The sequence below is a fragment of the Heterocephalus glaber genome, unplaced genomic scaffold, assembly GCF_053883595.1.
Source record: "Heterocephalus glaber isolate CG9 unplaced genomic scaffold, H.glaber_assembly_v1.0 deba00000546, whole genome shotgun sequence".
Lineage (NCBI taxonomy): Eukaryota > Metazoa > Chordata > Mammalia > Rodentia > Bathyergidae > Heterocephalus > Heterocephalus glaber.
The window spans coordinates 13,542,950-13,563,989 of record NW_028258147.1 but is presented as its reverse complement, the minus strand read 5'-3'; the positions used below and the strand labels follow the sequence as shown (position 1 = coordinate 13,563,989).

Below are 21,040 nucleotides of genomic sequence, written 5' to 3'. Positions count from 1 at the left end.
CCTCGGCCTGCCTGCGGGGAGGCCCCCACGCTCGCAGCCCCTTTCCCCGCGCGCTCCCCGGACCTCCGGGGCGGAGCAGCTGGCGCTCAGTCCTGGATCTCAAAGCGCATCTCTGAGGCAGACACCGCGCCAGCCACCGGTTCAGCCTTCCAGGCCCCCTCCTCACCTAGTCCGCTCTGGGACGCCTGCAGGCTCCTTCCCGCCCAGAGTTCCCGGTACGAAGGAGGAGGCTCCGAATTCCCAGCCGAAATGGGGTTGGGGTCCTGGAAAGGGGAGGTGCTTGCTCAACTTCTGCGGACGTCACGACTCTCCTCCCTCAGCCAATCCACGGGCGCCCTAAGGGAACTACCTTCTTTTCTTCCAATTGGCAGAGAGGCCAGGTACGAGGTCAGGCTCAGCCCCTGCTCCTCCTCAGAGTCCAAGAACTTTTCAGAACTCTGACCTGCGTCTCAGCTGGGGGCATCCTGTTCGGCCTGCGCCGTTATCGACCAGTTTTGTACCTGTCCGTGGCAGAAAGCCAATGAGGATGAAAAAGGACGCAAAGGGTCTGGGCACTATCTGCTAAACAGATGTGTGCGTAACTCCTGGGAAAAAGTTGCAAGCCCACATATCTTCAGTTTGGTTAACATTATGCGCGTTTCAGAGCATTTCACAGCCTGAACAAGCCTATGGAGCCAGAGGCAGTTCTTAGAAGAGTTTAGAAGCCAGATAGCCGAGAATCAGAGAAATTCGAAGTAGTGTAACCCACCCGCATTCAACGAACGGAAATCTGTGTATAGACAAAGTCCAGTGTGCATGAAAAGACCTGATAGTCCTTCAAAGAATCGCCTAAAGCCCAAATGTAGTCCCCCAGTGAGATTATGGCCCTCCCGGGCTTGCAACTTTCTCCACCATTTACACTTTCCTCATACAAGCTACGCATGCATTTGTCTATCAGACTGTCCTGTCAACAAACACTTCTAAGCCTGAAACACTCTTGAAATTCTGCTTATATCTCCAATTGAAGATAAAGTTAGATTTTTCTCTGTAAGTAAAGTTGGAATTTTTCTCTGTATCATTAGTTTCACACAGCTATCAAATTCCTACTCATTCTTCCAAAGGCTCCCTGCTTTCTATGGACGGCCTTGCAGGTCTCTAGTACACTGTGAAAGTACAAGGTGGGGTGGCCTGGCTTGCGAATAACTTAGGTCACCCTTGGATTTTCTGTGGGATCATTGCACCTAATGAAGTCATCACTAAGAATCAAGTCATCACCAAGTCCTGCTTCTGATGCGTTGTATCTCAGCTAAAGAAGATAAGGAGCCATCGGGCAAATTGTCTGCAATGAGTAGTTAAGAAACTCCCCTGTGGATGAAAAACTTTGGCATCTGACTGTATGAAGACTCCCACAGTGGCAACCCTAAAACATACTGAGAATGCCAGGACCTGACCATGACATATGGCAAGGCTACGGATAAGTGTAAGTGCTAGGTACGCTGCCCAGGCCCACAGGAAGTGTAGCATAAGCTACAATTCAAGAGCCCCAACACTTTCTTTGTAGGTGTAGGGCCCCCTTGCTCAGGGTCTGCCCAAGTAACTCCTTGGGAATGCCAAAATCAATCAATAAATCAACAAATCCTTTCATCCAGTGTTTCCCAGCTCTGTTACTAACGTCATAAGCTTCCTACTCACTTCTTCACCAAAATGAAACCACATCTGCTTCAATTCTTCCTCAGCCCATCAACCTTACCCATGCTCATGCTGGCCTTTAAAAACTGACCACCATTACCGTACTTCAAATCCCTTTTAGGCACCACCTAGAATCCTAGGTCAGATTCTTTCAAGCATGCAACTTTAAACTCTCATTTGTCTAAGCAAAAAGCTTCAGGGTCTACAGGCTACTCAAGAAAAATACCCCCAAATCCTTCACACAAAGCTAGTTGCTTCAAGATATGGCCAAAATCAATTGTCTCTGCTTCATTTCTGCTGTAAAACCAGGCTTCAACCAACAATGAAACACAGGCTATGTTTTACTCTCTCCCTGAGATGTAATAGCCTACTTAAGAACCCTTACTTCTCCCCCAAAGTTGTAAATCACAGGCAATTCAGTTTTCTAAGAAAGCCTCAGTTCCCCTGTACATTAATAGGATAATGATAGGAACCACTTCATGGAGTCTTTAGGACAAAACGTCATGGTGGCCAAAGTGTTCTACACGGTGCCCAAAACCCTGGAAATTGTCATTTATTTCTCCCCAAATATCTCATTTTGTATGTACACTTATTTGTAATTCTAATTCAGAAGAATGTTTTCCTCTCTAAAACTAACTCATCCTTTAGGGTCTATCTCAAATGCCACATCACCAATGTTAACTTCTCTGTGAACTTTCTCTTCTCTTTCATGTATCTTTCTTTCTTTTTTTCATGTATCTTTCTTATTGTACTTATCACAGTCATCTTTATGGGATAGTCATTTATCTTCTCTGCACCCTTCACCTGCTATTGCTTCTTTTCTTTTTCTCATTGCTTCAGTACAATACCATGCATGTAAGTAGGTCAGACAGGGTATCAGGGAGACAGAGGTGGTACGATTTAACTGAATAAATTAGGAGGCATTAAGGGATTAAATGTGTACAAGAGCTAAAGAAGGGAGCAAGATTTCTGGCACATTATGGCACAACCAACAGCACTTGAGCAGAGCCAGGGGAAGAGATGGTTCAGAAAGAGCTCTAACATGGTGCAGCTATACCTGTAGGGAGTGCCACCCAACAGTAGTGTCTGGGGAAGGGATGAAGCTGCCTAAGGAACCACTGTCCCTGACAAAAGAGGGACCTCTCTAAGACAGGAGTCAACAAGCATTTTCCTGTGAAGGGTCAGAAAATAAATATCTAAGGGTTTGCAGTCCATATCATCTTTATTGCCATTACCATATCTGGTGGGGGGAGTGCGACAGCAGCTATAGACAGTACTTGAATAGGTGGGGGTGTGGCAGTGTTGCAGTGAAATTTAACTTGTAGAAGTAGAAAATAAGCTTCAGGAAGGCTATGGCCTCTGGGCCATAGATACCTCTGACGAGGGAATGCATAACCCACTTTCACTCTCCTCTTGAACACTTCCCCTCCTACTGTTGCCCTCTACTGTGGGATACTCTAAGAAAAGTCAGAGAGGTCAAACTTTGAAGGGAGTTGAAGGTGGAAGTTCCCTCTTCTATAGCTACTTCCAGCTGAATAGGGGCATTGGCCCTACCTACACAGGGACCAAGGAACTCTCAACCAGATTGATCTAGGAATTCAAATCAAAGGAGCTGAGCCCTGCCTTCAAAGACTTCTTGATGAACCGTGGATGAGGAGCAAGTCCTGATCTTGAATTATGCTCACCACCGGGAGTTTGATAGGGAAGGCCTCTTCAACCTGAAGCTGAAAAGAAACTGGGTTCTCATCTTCCTTGCTGGCTGGGTTGTCTGGTTCCCCACTTTTGCTGAGGTCTCCGGAGGGCTCTGGATTGCTGATGCCTTCACCGTCTGTTGAAAAGGTGTCCCTTGAAGCAGCAGCAGCAGAAGAAGGACTGGTGTAGAGGAAGGCATTTCAGAAAGAACCCGATCGGGGGAAGACTTGCCACTACTGCCTGCTGAAGAGAGGCTCTGACAGGGAAGACAAGGAAGGTTTCTCATTCGTGGCTACTGGAAAGTGTTTTCTATCCCCAAGACATGGCCTGAAGGCAGAACTGATGGTACCAGGCAGCCTTTGCTTTCAGGATGCAGCCAGTGTGGGCCCAAAGGTGCATGATGTGGCTGGGAGCCCTGCTGACTCTGCTGCTCTGTTCGAGCCTTGAGAGTCAGGAAAACTCTTTCACCATCAACACCATCCACATGCAGAGCCTGCCAGATTGGACGGTGCAGAATGGGCAGAACCTGACCCTGCAGTGCATTGTGGACATCAGCACCACCTCACACATCAAGCCTCAGTACCAGGTGGTGTTCTATAAGGACGATGTGCTCTTGTACAACATCTCCTCCGTGAAGAACACGGAGAAATTTCTTATTCCTCAAGCCCGGGTCCATGACTCGGGGACATACAAATGCACTGTGATTCTGAACAACAAAAAGAAGAAGACCACTCCGGAGTACCAATTGTGGGTAAAAGGGGTGCCACATCCCAGGATGACACTGGACAAGAAGGAGGTGATAGAAGGTGGGGTCGTGACCGTCAATTGTTCCATCCCAGAGGAAAGGGCCCCAATACATTTCAAAGTTGAAAAATTTGAACAAGATCCAAAAATTTTCAAGTTCAAAAAGGAGAAGACTTCTTGGGAACAGAATTTTGTGACCTTGGAATTCCCAATTGGAGAATAGGACTATGTTTTATATTTCACCTGTCAAGCCAGTATTTCTCTGGAGTTCCAAATTGAGACCTCAGAAACCACCAGGAGTGAAGAGATGGTCACCGTGACAGCCTCCTTCTCTACTCTGAAGTTCCAAATCAGCCCCCCTAGGGTAATCACAGAAGGAGATCAGCTCCACATCTGGTGCACCATCCAAGTGACGCACCTGGCCCATGAGACTCCAGAAATCCTAATCCAGAAGGACAAGGCAACTGTGGCCCACAGCAGACACAGCAGGGAGGCCGTCTACTCAGTAATGGCCACAGTAGAGGACAACGGCAACTACACATGCAAAGTGGAGTCCAGTCGCCTGTCCAAGGTCAGCAGCGTCGTGGTCAACATCACAGAACTGTTTCTCAAGCCAGTGCTGGAATTTTCCTCCACCCGTGTGGACCAAGGTGAAAAGTTGGACCTGCTGTGCTCCATCCCAGGAGCCCCACCAGCCAACTTCACTATTGAGAAGGAAGGCATGATTGTGTCACAGGGCCAGATCACCAAGATCACTGACTGGTGAGACAGCGGGACCTACGGCTGCACTGCAGGCATTGGAAAAGTGGTCAAGAGAAGCAATGCCATCCAGATCACAGTGTGTGAAAATATCTCTGAGCCCAGAATTTTTCATGACACCAAGTCCGAGATCATAAAAGGACAGTCCATAAGAGTCAATTGCCAATCAATAAATGGAACTTCATCTATTACTTACTACCTTTTAAAAGGAAGTGATGTTTTAGAGAATATTACAAAGACCTCAAATGATCCTGCAGTATTCCAGGATAACCCAACCAAAGATGTGGAATACAAGTGCATTGCAGATAACTGTCATTCCTACCCCCTGAAGTGTCCAGTGAGGTCTTGAGCATCAAGGTGATAGCCCCGGTGTACCAGGTCAAGCTTACTATCCTGAGGAGTGCAGAGGTGGAGTCTGGGAAGGAAATTGTGCTTCAGTGCTCCATGAATGAAGGAACTGGTCCAATCACATATAAGTTTTACAAAGACAAGGACTCCAAGCCCTTCCACCAAGCCATCTTGAATGACACCCGTGTGATTTGGTACAAGGCACAGGCTAGCAAGGAGCAGGAGGGACAGTACTACTGCATGGCCTCCAACAAAGCGAGTGTCACCCAAAGCAGCACCCAAAGCAACATGTTGACAGTCAAAGTCTTCCTTGCCCCATGGAAGAAAGGACTAATCGCAGTTGTCATAATTGGAATGATAATTGCCACCTTGGTAGTTGGAGCCAAATGCTATGTGATGAGGAAAGCTAAAGCCAAGCAGATGCCCATGGAAGTGTCCAGGCCAGCAGCACCACTTCTGAAATCCAATGATGAAAAGGTGTCAGAGCCTAATATTGAAGCCAACAGTCATTGTGGTTACAGTGATGAAGTAGGAAACCGTGCAATGAAACCACTAAATGAAAGTAAAGACTCTACAAACTCAGATGTGGAGTACACAGAAATGGAAGTGGCCTCAGTGGAGCCTCACCAAGAGAACAGAAGTCTCCCTTGACAGAACTTAGGACAGCAAAAGCAGGTGCTCAGGCCTGGCAGGACGTCCACATCCCAAGAAGCGCAGATGTTTCCCATATTCCGAGAGCTCTGTGCACTTAGGAAACTACTCTGCTCCCATGTAACCTAGAAATTCCTCAGGCCAAGGCACCTTGAAGACCCAAAAAACTCAGCCAAAAGACTTCTAGACTTAATTGATAGATTCAGTAGAATAGCTGAATACAAGGTCAACACTCAAAAAACAATAGCCTTCTTATCCACAAATTGCAGACTCACTGAGAGAGAAATTGGTGAAACAAGTCCTTTTTCAATAGCATCCAAAAAAATGAAATATCTAGGAAGCAGTCTAACAAAGGAAGCAAAAGACCTCTACACAGGAAACTACAGCACTCTGAAAAAAAAGAGATAGAAGAGGATATAAGAAAATGGAACGACATCCCTTGCTCCTGGGTAGGAAGAACCAATATAGTGAAAATAGCCCTACTTCCAAAGCTACTACATAGATTCAAAGCAATGCCTATTGAAATTCCAACAATATACTTCACAGAACTAGAGAAAACAATTCAAAAATTCATTTGGAACCAGAAGAGACCTAGAATAGCAAAAGCAATTCTAGGCAACAGAGACATGGCTGGGGATATCACAATCCCCAACTTGAAACTATCCTACAAAGCTACTGTGATAAAAACAGCATGGTACTGGCAAAGAAACAGACCCGAGGATCAATGGAATAGATTAGAAGATTCAGAAACAACTTCAGACATACTCAGCCACCTCATCTTTGACAAAGGAGCCAACCACCATCATTGGAGGAAAGATAGCCTATTTAATAAATGGTGTTGGAAAAACTGGATTTCAACCTGCCAAAGATTAAAACTAGACCCATATCTGTCACCATTCACTAAACTAAGATCCAAGTGGATTAAAGATCTAGGTGCACAGGTAATGGGAAAAAAATAAGAACCAAGATACATCATGTATAGCTACAAGCACCCAATGATAAATATAAGTATTGTATACCTAAAATGAACCAATAAAAGAATTTTTTTAAAAATCTAAATATTAAAACAGAAACACTAAACTTGCTGGAAGATAAGTTAGGTAGAACTCTTGAAGACATTGGGATAGGAAAAGACTTCATGAGCAAAACCTCAGCAGCACAGGATCTCATCTTATTAAAAAGCTTCTTCACTGCAAGAGAAATCACCAACAGAACTAAGAGACAACCTACAATATGGGAAAAAAGTTTTAGCAGCAGTACCTCAGACAAAGGACTACTATCTAGAATATATAAAGAACTGAAAAAATCAGACCCCCCCAAATTCAAAGACCCAATTCACAAATGGGCATCTGAAATGAACAAACATTTCTCAAAGAAGTAAGAGCAGCAAATAAACATATGAAAAAATGTTTAATATCACTGTTCATTCAAGAGATGCAGATGAAAACAATACTGAGATTTCACCTCACCACAGAAACAATGGCTGCCATCAAGAAATCAACCAATAACAAATGCTGGTGGGGTTGTGGGGAGAAAGGAACCCTTCCCCATTGTTGATGGCAGTGCAGACTGGTGCAATCACTGTGGAAATCAGTATGGAGATACCTCATAGAACTAGGACTAGAGGTCCCATTTGACCCAGCTATTCCCCTGCTGGCTATCTTCCCAAAAGAATTAAAAGAATCATACCACACCGATATATGCGCACCCATGTTTATAGTGGCACAGTTTGTAATAGTTAAATCTTGGAAACAGCCCAAGTACCCATCAACTGGAGACTGGATAAAGGAAGATGTAGATTTTTTTATAAAATGGAGTTCTACTCAGTCATAAAGAACAAGAAACTAGAGACATTTATAGCTAAATGCATGCATATTGAGGACATAATCTTAAGTGAAATAAATAGGACACATGTGTAAATACAGAATAGTTTCTCTAGGTGAGAAACTGAAAGTGTAAATAAGGATTAAAATGATTAAATGAATAATTGATAATTTGAAATAGGATGAAAAGGTCCAAAGGGGTAGGGGAAAATGGGAGGGGAAGGGGAAAGGAAAGGAAAAATGATGAGAAAAGGAAAAAATGGAAACAAAGTCTCTGTAAATAGGGAAGGTTGGAGGGGGTGAAGGGAGTACAGGGAATGGGGAAAAAATAAGAACCAAGATATATTATGTACAGGTACAAGCACTCAATGATAAATGTAAACATATTGTATACCTAAAATTATCAATAAAAGAATTTAAGCAAAAAAAAAAGGCAAGATCTAACTCTATGCTATATAACTAGAAATCTGTTTTCAATATAAAAATCCAGATGCATTAAAAATAATAGGCAGAAAAAGACATACTATCCTAACACTAAGAAGAAGAAATATAAAGTAGAATTACTAACATCAGAAAATATAGATTTCTGATCAAGGAATGTTACCAATCCCAGAGATGACATGGGGTATTTCAGAATATCAAGGGTAGTATACATACAAAATAGCAAAATATAAGAACAAAAACTATAAAACTATAATAAAACATAAGAAAAAATTTTGTGATCTTTTAAGCAAAGATTTCATAGGATAAAAAGTAAAAAATCCTAAGAGAAAAAATTATAAATTGCATGTCAACAAAATAAAACCTTGCTCTTTGAGACACTTTCAAGAGATGACAAGGCAAGCCATGTGCTGAGAGAAAATACTTACAAATCACATGTCCAATAAAGAACGTGTATGTAGAATATATAAAGGACTATTACAACACAATGAGAGATTACAAATTGACCATGTTTTAAATGGACAAATGATTTAAATAAATATTCACCAAAAATATATGAATGGAAAATGAAGACATAAAATCTGTTTAAATATCACAAGTCAACAGGGAAATGATCATTAAAACCACAAGGATAACCCTCTACATACACAAAAATATTATAAAACCAAGCATTGGTAAAGATGTGGAGCAGTTATTTCTATCAAATATTCCTGAAGTGAATGCCAGAATGGTACATCCATTTTAGAAAACAATTTGGTAGTTTCTCATAAAATTTAACATATTCTTATCTTATGAGCCATCAATCCCATGCCCAAGTATTTATCTAAGAGAAATAAAAATCTAGGTTCACAAAAAACCCTTTTAGGAACATGTCTACAGGAGATTCACTCATAAGAATCAAAACCTAGAAATAATACAAACTCTACCAGTTGGTGAATGAATCAACAAAATTATATGTGAACTTTTAAAAAAATAAGTGGATGGTGGATACTGAAATAGAACAACATCATAAATCCCAAAAGCATCTTGTCAACTGAAAGAAGCCAAATATAAAAATTCCATATGGTAAAATTCCAGTAACATGAAATTTTAAAAAAAGGAAAAATAGTGACAGAAAGCAAATCAGTGTTTGCCAGGAGCCCAGTGTTGAAGGAAACAATTGACTACAGGGCATCAGGAAAGTTTTGAGGAGATAGAACTATTTCACATCTTGATCCTGGCTGTGGTTGAGGAAAGAAAGAGAGGAAGGAAGAAAGAAAGGAGAAAAGCAAAAGAAAACCAAAGGAAAAAAACAAAAGCAAAAACAAACCCTGTTTGGCAGAGCCAGGAATTTCTTTTACTAGACTATTATTTATCTTGGAATCCATTTCCTGAATAAACCAGTTTGGGAAGTTTTCATGTCCAATATTCTTTGAGAAGTTTGTCTGTAAGAATAAGAATGAAGGGTCTATTGCTTGCTTAGAAGTAAAAAGTCAAGGGAAAGATTTTTATAACCAAGGCTTAATTTTTAAATAAAATGGTAAAATCTAGCTTCTTTTTATTACAGTTCAGTGAATTTTACCACATACATGGGTGCACATAACCACCAGTACAATTTAAGATATAGTCTCACTCAAAAATTCATGCTGGTGTTATCTTTGGTAGTAACATCGTGTTCACATCCCTAACCCTGCCAATACTGATCTGTTCTCTGTTGCTGTTACTTAGCTTTCTGTTGCTATGGCAAAATACCTAAGATAATTGATTTTTAAAAGAGGGAAAGGTTTGCATTAGCTCAGTTTCATGGATTTCAATCCATGGTCACTTGACCTTATTGCTTAGGGTCTATGGCAACACAGATAAACAGAGCAAGAACACATGACAGAGGAGATTTTCTCATCTCATGGAGGCTGGAAAGCAGAGGAAGAGAGAGAGAAAGGGGCTGGGGTCCCAACATCTTTTTAAGGACTCAAATCTAATCACCTAACTTCTTTCCACTAGGCCCCATCTCCTAAAATTTCCATCACCTTCTTATAGTGCCATGGGCTGAAGATCATACCTGCAACACATGAGCCATTGAAGAACATTAAGAACCAAACCATAGCAGTTGCCTTAGTTCTGTCTCTTCAATATGACATGTAAATGGGCTTATAGGGTTTATGCTCTTTCACTGAGCAAAACGCATTTGAAATGTATCCAATTTGCTGAATATATGGATAGTTCATTTCTTTTTGCTTTTGAATAATAGTCCGTGGTTTGGATGTACTCTGTTTTGTTTATTCATTCATTTGCTAAAAGGCATTTGGGTTATTTCCAACATTTGGTAATTATGAATAGAGCTACTCATAGGTGCAGGTTGCTTTGTTTTCATTTTTCTGCCTTAGGAAGGGGTTTGCTGGATCATAGTGTAACTTTGTAAGAATTTTCCAATATATTTTCATATGCTATTTGCCTCCAAATAGCCTCTTGGGTGAAATATCTTTTCATGTATTTTGCACAATATTAATCATATTTTTTCTTTCTCTTGAGTTTTGAGGAGTATTATACATTCCAGAAACAAGTCAGTTGGAAATATTTAGGTTATAAATATTTTATTTCAGTCTTTAACTTATCATTTTATTCTCTGAATAATGTTTTCCACAGAACAAGTTTTTAATTTTGATGAATTCTAATTTATTATTTTTTTCTTTTACTATGTCTTTTTTTAAAATATAAGTTGCACAATTTATTTATTTAGTTGCTTGGGAGGGAACTCACAGCCTCACACCTTCTAGGCAAGGGCATGACCACTGAACCACACCACAGCCCTGTATTTCCACTTTTTTTTTTTTCCCAGGGATCGAACTCTGGACCTTGCGTGTTCAAGGCAGGCCGCAGAACCACTGGGCTAAATCCCCAGCTACTGACTATGTCTTTAATGTCATTCAAGAAACCTTGTTTACCCCCAGCGCATAAAGATTTTTCCTCAGATAACTTCTAAAAATCTTTAAGGATTTCAATGCTATACTTAAATTTATGGTTCATTTTAAATTGTTTATGTCAGTGGTTTTTTTGTTTCTGTTTGTTTGTTAGCACTAAAAATTGAATCCAGGGCCTTACTCATGCTATGTATGCACTGTACCACTAAGCTACACTCTTATTCCTTTGCAAGAATTTTTACTGGATATCGAATTTGAGTTTAACAGTTCTTCTCTTTCAGTAATTAAAAAAATGTAGGATTTGTTTTTCCCTTTCGTAGTTTCTGATTTTGTCATTGGAATCACTCTTTCCCAAAAAATAATATATCATCTTTTGGTAGGGATTATCTTTCAAGATAATCTTTTAAGAAAGTCTATCTTTCAAAACTTTTTCTTTAATTTATAGTTAGGGATCTCAATTTCTTTACATTTATCCTGTTGGAGTTCACTGAGTAACCATCTTGAATCTGTACATTTATGTCTTTTGCCAAGTTTGGAATTTTTTATTGGTACATATCAGTAATGCAGAATAACAGGATTCATTTTGGTACATTAGAACATCTAAATGACATAGTTTGATTATTTTAATCCCCATTAACTTCCTCTCCCTTTCCAATCCCCTCCCTTGGTCCCCTTCCCCATCTGTAAAAGTCTGTCTTCTAGTTTTCTGTTATTTCTCCTTTATTTTTAAATTTATTTTTAGATTTAATATTTAATTTTCTGAGTCTCCTTTAACTTGATTATTTAACTTGATTCCTTCCATTTTCCTGCAAATGACATTGTTCTTCATGACTTGGAAAATTTTCAGCTATTGTTTCTTCTGCTATTTTTCTGCATCTCACATTCCATCTTTCCTCTCTCTTTGTCCTTTGATGACACAAAGTTAGACATTTTGGTATTGTTCCACAGATTCCTGATGGTTTGATCATTTTGTTTTCCAAACTTCTTTCCAGTTGTTCAGAAAGTATTATTTCCATTGATCTTGTCTCAGGTTCAGACTTTCCTCTGTCATCTCCATTCTATTAATCCCATCCTGTGAGTTCTTTCTTTTAGATTATTGTAATTTTTCATTCTAAAAATATGTTTTTGGTTCTTCTTTCTACCTCCTATTCTTAGTGACATTTTATAGCTTCCCATTCTTCTTAGGAGAGTTCCTCTATTGCTTCTTGGAGTATATTTATAACAGTTAACTTTAAAGTTCTGTCAAATAGTTCCAACGTCTGTGTCATCTCAGCATTGATATCAGTTAGTTATCTTTTTACTATGGAATCTGAGATTTTTCTAGCTCATTGTATGAGAATTAATTTTGGATTATCCCCTGGACATTTGAATTCTAAGTTATGACAGCCTGGCTCCGGTTTAAATCTTGTACAGAAGGTAGATAGTTTTATCCTGATGGGCTCAAGCTGCAAGACTAGTCATCTACTGTATGTGTTTTGGTCCCAGTGTCAGTTCTATTTTCACAATCACATGTGTGCCATCCAGTGGCCAGTCTGGAACATACTTAGCCCATTTATCAAAATCTGATACACTACTTAGGATCAAATTCAGTAATATACAACTGAGCTCTGAGCCTAGTAGGCAATAAACAACGTTATGTGGTTGTGTTATCATTTTCTTCTCTCTCTCTGATGGTCCCACTATTTTTTACTTCCCTGAGGCTCCATTTTTCAATCTTCCAGTCAGAAAACTAGAGTTTCAGTTACTCCTCTGCCACACATTTTCTGTAATAGTACATGACCAAGTAACAAGAAGACAGAAAAAAATATATAATAAAATAAAGTAAGAGGCTTAGCACATCCTCTTGGTATCACTGCTGCCTCAATCAAGAAAGTTTCCTCTCCCTCAAAAGTATTAGTCTCTTAGGAGACCTACCAAATAACCTTTAGTCTTGTTCCTCACACTTAAACTAGAGGACAAGAGAGTGTGTTCCTCTCTCTGACCACCTCATTGTTTTTCTAAGCTTCAGGTTGGCTGGAGTCTGGACCAGGAGTACTAGAGCCTAGAAAGAAAGATAAAGTTACTGATGGTTCCATTGTACTTCATATTCCTGGTTCTTCTTCAAGCCACCTTCTACCCTTTTCAGAAACTTCAAGCTGCTGACCCTTGCACTCTGTCCAGAATTTATAGCTTAGTTTTAGCAGGAATGGACTGAACTAAATTCATCTTATCCAGAATTGGATTTCTGCAAAACTCTTACAATGGTACTTGAAGACATACATAGGTTTAGGTAAAGCATGATAGAAGAGGAAGAGAATAAAAATACTGAGGAAGTAGATAATTGGCTTAGTAGGGTCCAGGAGTAAATTTGAAGTGACAGGATCAAAAATAGAGAGGAAAAGGTGAAAGTTGGAATGGAGGAGTACATCTACTGAAATGGGCAGAATGAAGAAAATAGTTAAAATATAAAGGAACATATTGACATATCTCATACTCAGTCTCTTCAGTGGAAGGTAAGATAATTTAGTGCCAGCAAGAAAGAGAAGAGTTGGTTTAGGAAACTAGAGGTAATGAAAATATTTAAGCATAATTACTATACTGGATCAATAAGGGTCATTTAAGAAGGAGAAAAACATGTACCATAACAATGGAAGCACATGGAGGTATATTGGACATCAGTAGTATGATTAGAAAATGTACTCCACCCTTAAAACTGGATTAAAGAACCCAAATAGATGGGTCTTCCAAGGGGATAATTTTATCAATGGAGTAATAAGAGAAGGACAGAGAGGCCAAGAATTGAAGGCCATATATAGCTTAGAGGGTTTACTCTCATACTTCTGTGGATAATGATACAAACAAAAGCAGAAAAGATTAAAGAGGAGATAAGAATATAAAAAATAAAAAACACAAGCAAATCTAAAAAGAATATGAGTCTAGAGGAAGTTGAAAGTTGAATGATCAAATTGAGTATTTAAAAGTTTAATACCGTGGATGTGGGAAAGTTCCAGGTAATAAAGTCCAATATGTAGTTGTATTTAAAGCTAAATTAGGAAGAAAATTATTTTGACATTTTTATGTTGGTAATAAGTAATCAGATAAATTACAGGTACTGAAGTTTTTGAATATTGGTGACTGATAGCAATGAGTCTAGGCAGAAGATGGTAACAGAAATAAGCATTGAAGATACGGAGGAGCATGAATGAATAGTAAACCAAGAGTGCTCATGTGGAAGATGTGTTCCATGTTGTTAAGAGGACCTGATATGGATAAAGAAAGTTAAAGAACCTATTATGTAGCTCTAGGTATAAGCTTTTACAAGGAAGATAAGTTGAGTGGAGCTGGTGATGCACCCAAGACTGTACAGTGGCTGGCTCAGTGCTATCGGCATCAGTCAGCACATGAATAGTACAGATTTATGCCATCTGAGCATTATACATGATCAATAAGTGGCGCTTCATCTCAAATGTAATAGTTCAGCCTCTTCTGAATTCAGGAGACAGGTTTTATTCTCACTTTCATCTTTTCTATTCAGAATAGTCCTCTTGGGGATTTAGTTCAGTGGTTTCACCACCTGCTGCTCAAGCGCAAGGGCCCAAGTTCAATCCCCAGTACCAAAAAAAAAAAAATATGACAGAATAGTCCTCTCTTACCACCACAGTTGTCTCCTACTAATATATCCATGGATAATAATACTTCACTCAGTCTCCTCTTGTCCAATTTACACATATAAATTCTTTAACCTTCCATACTCTTGTGCAGCCAGGTTCACATTTTCTTTTATATGATGACAAAAAACACAGATGTATCATATTAACAGAGTTTTTGGTTAAAAATGTTAATTGTATGTACATTGTTTTACAGCATATCTGTGGAACATTTTTTATTTGAATGTCAGAAACTCTATGCCCATTCAACAGCAGCTCCCTTTCTACACTTCTTCTAGACTTTAGCAACCACTATTAATTCCCTACTTTTATGAGCTTGACTACTTCAGAAACACCATGTAGGTGGAAGCAACCAGTAAATGTCCATCTGTGACTGGCTTATTTCATTTATCACAATAACCTCAAGTCCCATCCATGTTGTAGTCCAGAACATAAATTCTTCTTTCTTTCAAAAATGATTGAATGATGTAATATCACCATATGTATATATAACATTTTCCTTATCTTTTCATCAGTTACTAGACATTCAGGTTGTTTCTGTATCTTGACTATTGTGAATAATGTTACAGTGAATGTGGGGATACAGGTGTATCTTAGAGATCTTGATTTGGATATATACCAAAACTTTTGGATTGCTGGATCGTAGAATAGGTCTAGTTTTAATTTTTTGAAAAATCTCAATACTGTTTTCCATAATATCTCTACCAAATCATATTCCCACCAACAAAGTGCAAGGGTTGCCTTTTCTCTACATCCTCACTTGTTATCATTTGTTTTGTTTGATAATAATTATTCTAACAAGTATGAAGTGTTATTGTGATTTTTATTTGCATGTCTCCGATGTGATGCATGTCTTTTTATTTAGCTGTCAGTTGTTTATCTTTTTTGAGAAATGTCTATTCAAGTCTTTTGCTCATTTTTGCTATTGAATTATAGTTTTTTATATTTTTGGATATTGATCCTTTATCAGATATATGGCTTGCAAATATTTTCTGCTATTCTATAATTTTTTTACTCAGTTGAATTGTTCCTTTGTTGTGCAGAAGAGGGTTTTTTTCCTTTCATTTGGCTATTTTGTTCGGTGTTATGACCAAGAAATCACTGCAAATCCAGTGTTAAAATTTTTCCCTAAGTTTTCTTTTGGGAGTTTTGTATTTTCAGACATGAGCTTTAAATCTTTAATTCACTTTGAGTTGATTTATTTATATGTGTCCAATTTTATTATTTTGCACATGGATACCTATTTTCCCAATGCTTCTTGCTGAAGAGATTCTCTTTTCTCCATTTTATAATCTTGGCACTCATGTGGAAGAACATTTGACTATAAATATGAGTGTTTACTTCAAAGTTCTTTAATTTTTTCCATTGTTCTATATGTCTATCATCCTACCAGTATCATATTATTTTGACTCTTGCAGCTTTGTAATATGTTTTGAAGTCAGAAAGTATGAGGGCTCCTGCTTTGTTCTTCCTTCTCAAGATTATTTTAGCCATTCAGGGTCATTAATAGTTCAATATAAATTTTAGGATTGTTTGCCTGTTTTTGCAAATAACATCATTATGATGTTAGTCAGAACTGTATTGAATCCCTAGATTATATTGGGTAGTAAGGACTTTTTTGTTTTGTTTTGTTTTTGTTTTTGTTTTTTTTTTGGTACTGGGGATTGAACTCGGGTCCTTGCGCTTGCACAGCAGGTGGTGGAACCACTGAGCTAAATCCCTGGCCCAGTAAGGACTTTTTAAAATCATCAAATATTAAATATTAGAAGAGCATTAAGTATGAGTATTATTAAGTATTAGAAAACCTTCCTTCGGTGATGTAATCCTCTTCATGTCATCATTCTGTCACCTTAAAGATCAGTTATAATAAACACAGATAGATCATCTTGATAAAAAATCAACAAGGAAATAGTAGCCTTGAACAACACTGCTGACAAAATGAACCTGAGAGACAATATACATCCAAACATAGGTGAATACATATTCTTCTCAAAAACACACAGAAAATTTTCTAGAATAGGCACGTCATATCATAAAACAAGTTTTCATAAATTTCAGAAAACTGAAATTATTTCAATATCTTTCTCAAACAAGATGAATTTGAACTATAAATTAATAACAGAAGGCAAAAGGAGAAATTCATGAATACATAGCAATTTAATAATACACTCTTGAAAAAGGCCTAGGTCAAAGGGGAAATAAAAGCAGACATTAGAAAATACCTTGGGACAAATGAAAACTACAACATATCAAAACTTACAACATGCAACAAAAGCAGTACTAACAGAAAAGTCTATAGGAATAAATGCCTGCACTGAAAAAGCAAATGATCTGAAATTCACCATTAATTTTAAACCTGAAGGAGTAGTAAAAAGAATGAACTAAGCCCCAAAGTTGGCAGAAGAAATGAATCAAAGATTAGAGTAAAAATAAGTTAAAAAGGAAAGAAACAAACATTTAAATCAGCAAAACTTATTTCATTTAACATGATCTCCGCTTTCATCCTTTTCCCTGCAAATGACATGATTTCATTCTTTTTAATGACTGAACTCAGACAACTATCACATTTTCTCTTATATGTGGAATTTAAAAAATGGAAATAACTTGAAAGTAGAAGTGAGGCTACTCAAAGAAGAGGAAAAATATAAGGAGAAAAGGAGAGAATAGAGGTAACAGGGTCTGAAAGAATAAAGGTATACTCTATGTATATCTGAACCTGCCACTACAAGACCCATTAGTCTGTGTAACTATATGCACTAATAAAAAACCCAAAACAATTAGAAAAACTAAGTTAATTTTTTAAAAGATAAACAAAGTTTACAAACTTTTAGAAAGACTAAAAAGAAGATAATAAAATGAATAAAATAAAAAATGAAAGAAGAGACTTAACAGGTTTAACACAAATAAAAAAGATCATAGAAGATTATCATGAATTATTCATAGCTCAGCAAATTGGACAATCTTATAATGGATAAAGTCCTAGAAACATACAACCTACCAAGACTATCTACAGCTTTTTACAAGAAGCATGCCCTTCTCCCTTAATTCTATTCACACCACCATTACATTTTGGTAACAAAATTTCCAGTGCTCAAATTGAAAAAAAAATGGTTATCAAAGAGAGCTATGCAATGTGGTAATCTAGAATTGAGTGAGATTTTTGGTCCTGATAATAAGAAAGCATTTTCTAGCCTTGAGACTTCTACTTCTACAGGAGCCTGTTCTTTATTTTAATATGCATTCATTTAGGGTTTCTTCTCTGCTAGAGATTATAAAATAATTTGAGCTAAAAATGTAAAAGGAAATGTACCTCCACATATGCCACGTTACCATAATATGGCAAACCTCACATCTAATGGATATGAAACTCTGTCCCTAATTTAGAATTATGAAATTTCTCTAAAAATAAATTGGCTTTGAGTAAATTGCACCTCTAGGGAAGGGTATATATTCATTAAAACTGATAGCAGCTGAGCCTAACTTTTCAAAAAGGAAGGAAACATTCTACTATGCATAAAAAATCTAAAATTATATACTGTCTGGTCTTTTGACTTTTTAAAAAAATATGATCTTCATGGAAACAGTAAAGTAATTGACAGACTATAGCACTCAAAAAGCCTGGTTTATTTCATTATGATGGAACAGATATGCCATAGTTTAAAATTTTCATTCTAAATAATGTCTGAGCAGTTTTTATCACTGTTCAGGTTTATTGAAGGTAATAAACCTGCCACCTGGATCCAATTGTGGCACTATATGATCAATGAATGAGTGCTCTGAAAAGAAAGCAAACCCAGAGTCAGAGTGATGATCTCAGAAGTAAGGCTCATGATGAGGACCAAAAACAGTTCTAGTAGGAAAAGAATAGAAAGATCTAAAAGAAAATTGAGATCTTAAAAATAGAAGTGTCTCAGGAGTGCTTTCCCATTACTACATGAGGAATAGCAGTATGTCAAGAAATTTTAACATTATATATAATATATATGCATCTCTCTCTATATATATGCATTCAAGAAGTTAATTATGAAACACCACCAAAATGCTTCACTTTTCAACATGAATTGTATCTCCCTCTTTTGAGTTCTCATAATCATTTGAAAGTCTCCCCATCTGTTGTAGTCTGTTTTGTGCTATGTGTCTACACAAACTAGCTTCCCCTTCCAAAGAAACAGAAACAGTTTTGCCACACTGCAATGTGCACAGTACCTATGCAGAGATGACTAGGAACTGTGCTTTCCAACCCTTTTGCACCTATACATGGCCATCTCTCTAGTTCTTACCAATGAAATATGACTGAAAGAATCCTACCTTGGGGCCAAGGCCTTTAGGAAGCATATGTGCCTTCTCTTTGTCTTTCCTCCTTTCTACCAGCTACAGATATGGGGTCCACAGGCTCTTGGAATGATGACTTCACAAAATGAAAGGAGTCTGGCTTCCTGCCTTGTTGCAGGGGTCAGAGCCAAGTAGAAAGAGCTTCCTCAAATTATTATGTTAGTAAAAGATACAGGTTCTTATTGTTGGTGGGAAAGTAGACATTTCTGGATCATTTTGTTCCACAGCCAAGCATTAACCAGTATAATGCCCTACATAGAAGTACCAAATATACATTTATAGAACTAAAAATGACAGGCTAAAATAAACATTCAAGGCTCTGTATAGAATACAGGCTATTGTGTCTCTTCACAGTAGTCCATCTTATGCTGAAGAGTGCTTTTTTTTTTCTCCTTTTTTCCTACTTTTACTTGGCCCAAAGTCACTCTGCAAAGCCTGTTTTTTTCTACCTTTAATAAATGTGAAACTTTTCCTCCCTTAAAAAAAAAGAAGAATTATATACACATTCTATTTTACACACTATTATTAGTTATTTGGAGCAGGGGGACAAATGGTAGAATAAAAGACTTTAGATTAAGACCAAGATGGAAATATCAGATGGGAAAAGATTCAATGTCTTAGGTTTATTGAGTCACATCAGGTGGACAGTGGTAACATTGTCAAGTAACATTGGTTCTCCATTCTTCCAGGAACATCCTCTCAATTACATTTGATGAGCTCAGATCCTCCCACCCTTGATGACATCCCTGGCTTCTTCAGGTGAGAATGTAAAGTTCGAATTACTGCAATCATCTCACTTCTAAGGAAGATCCAACATGGCTGAATAGGAGTCAAATCAGTGGTCCTCAGACAAAATTCACTGAAGCCACAGCTATTCTGTAGCCAGGAAAGGTCTTACACCCTGAGTCAGAAAATTAATCAGAAAGATGATACATGGAAATCAAACCTAACACCTGAATCACTGAAGAAGGGAAGCAGAGATGCTATGACTGGTCCATAAGGAGAGCTGCCATTATGAGAGCATTCCAAATAGCCTGAGGGAACAAATGAATACTGGGGAGGTTAGACCATCAAAAAGTCAAAGAACAACAAATGCTAGCATGGCTGCAGTGAAAAAGGAATGGTCCTTCATTGTTGGTGGGAATGTAAACTAGTAGAACCATTATGGAAGTGAATATAGAGATTTCTCAAAGAACTAAAATTAAAAATTCCATTTGACCCAGCTATTTTCCTTCTACGTATCTTCCCAAAAGAGCTTAATAAATCCTATTGCAATGATATATGAATACCAATCATAATAGATAAATCCTGGAAACAGCCTATATGTCCATGAACAGATGAATAGATAAAGAAGATGTGGTATCTAAGCATAATGGAATCCTACTTGACTATAAAGGAAAAATTTGAGACATTTGTAGGAAAATAGATACACTTAGAAAACATAATGTTAAATGAAACAAATCAGACACAAAAGCTTATATACCTTATGGCATCTCCCATTTAAGTAAGGCAAAGAATAAGTGCATAAAGAAAAAAATAAAGCACTGGTAGAAGGAAACAGGCAGACAGATCTTTTTCAAACAGGAAGGTATCCAAAAGATGACAGGCAAAGAGTATAGACGAGGGGAAAGGGAAGAAAAAGATTTAAAATGTGTTTTATGCATGTACCAAATACTTAAAATAAATGTAAACATTATATATTGTAAATGTAAACTAAAAATAATAATAACAATAATAATGAAAATGGAAAAAGATTTAGTGGAGAGAGGGGATAGGATGGAAAGGGGAATAAAATAAACCAAGAAGTGTTACATACATTACCTTCTCTCTAAATGAATGTAAACTTCATGTATTTCAAACATGTACTAATAACATTTTTAAAAAATCATTTCACTTCTGCAATCTTAGAGCTGCCTAAAACTCACATTCACTTGTGAGAAAGAACCGTGTCACAGGACAGAAAAAAAAATCATTTTTAGTCCTTCAAGCCAGGTGAATCTGCAGCTGGAATTGCCTAATTACGTTTCTCCTCTTCCCT

At 37.8% G+C, this 21,040-nt stretch overlaps 1 protein-coding gene and 1 pseudogene across 3 annotated transcripts in view; one reads left to right on the top strand and one right to left on the bottom strand.

The window, feature by feature from the left end:
- The window catches only part of Aass (aminoadipate-semialdehyde synthase), a 73,134-nt gene extending 72,807 nt beyond the window's left edge, over nucleotides 1–327 (bottom strand). Inside the window, exon 1 of one of the 3 annotated variants that reach the window (XM_004856444.4) lies at nucleotides 167–327. The gene's annotated coding sequence lies outside the window, so the exon portion shown is untranslated. The remainder of the gene's footprint in view (nucleotides 1–166) is intronic. The other 2 variants (XM_004856445.4, XM_004856446.4) reach the window with 2 other exon arrangements.
- Nucleotides 328–3,614: 3,287 nt separating this feature from the next.
- Nucleotides 3,615–5,925, top strand: LOC101726200 (platelet endothelial cell adhesion molecule pseudogene; annotated as a pseudogene).
- Nucleotides 5,926–21,040: the final 15,115 nt, after the last annotated feature.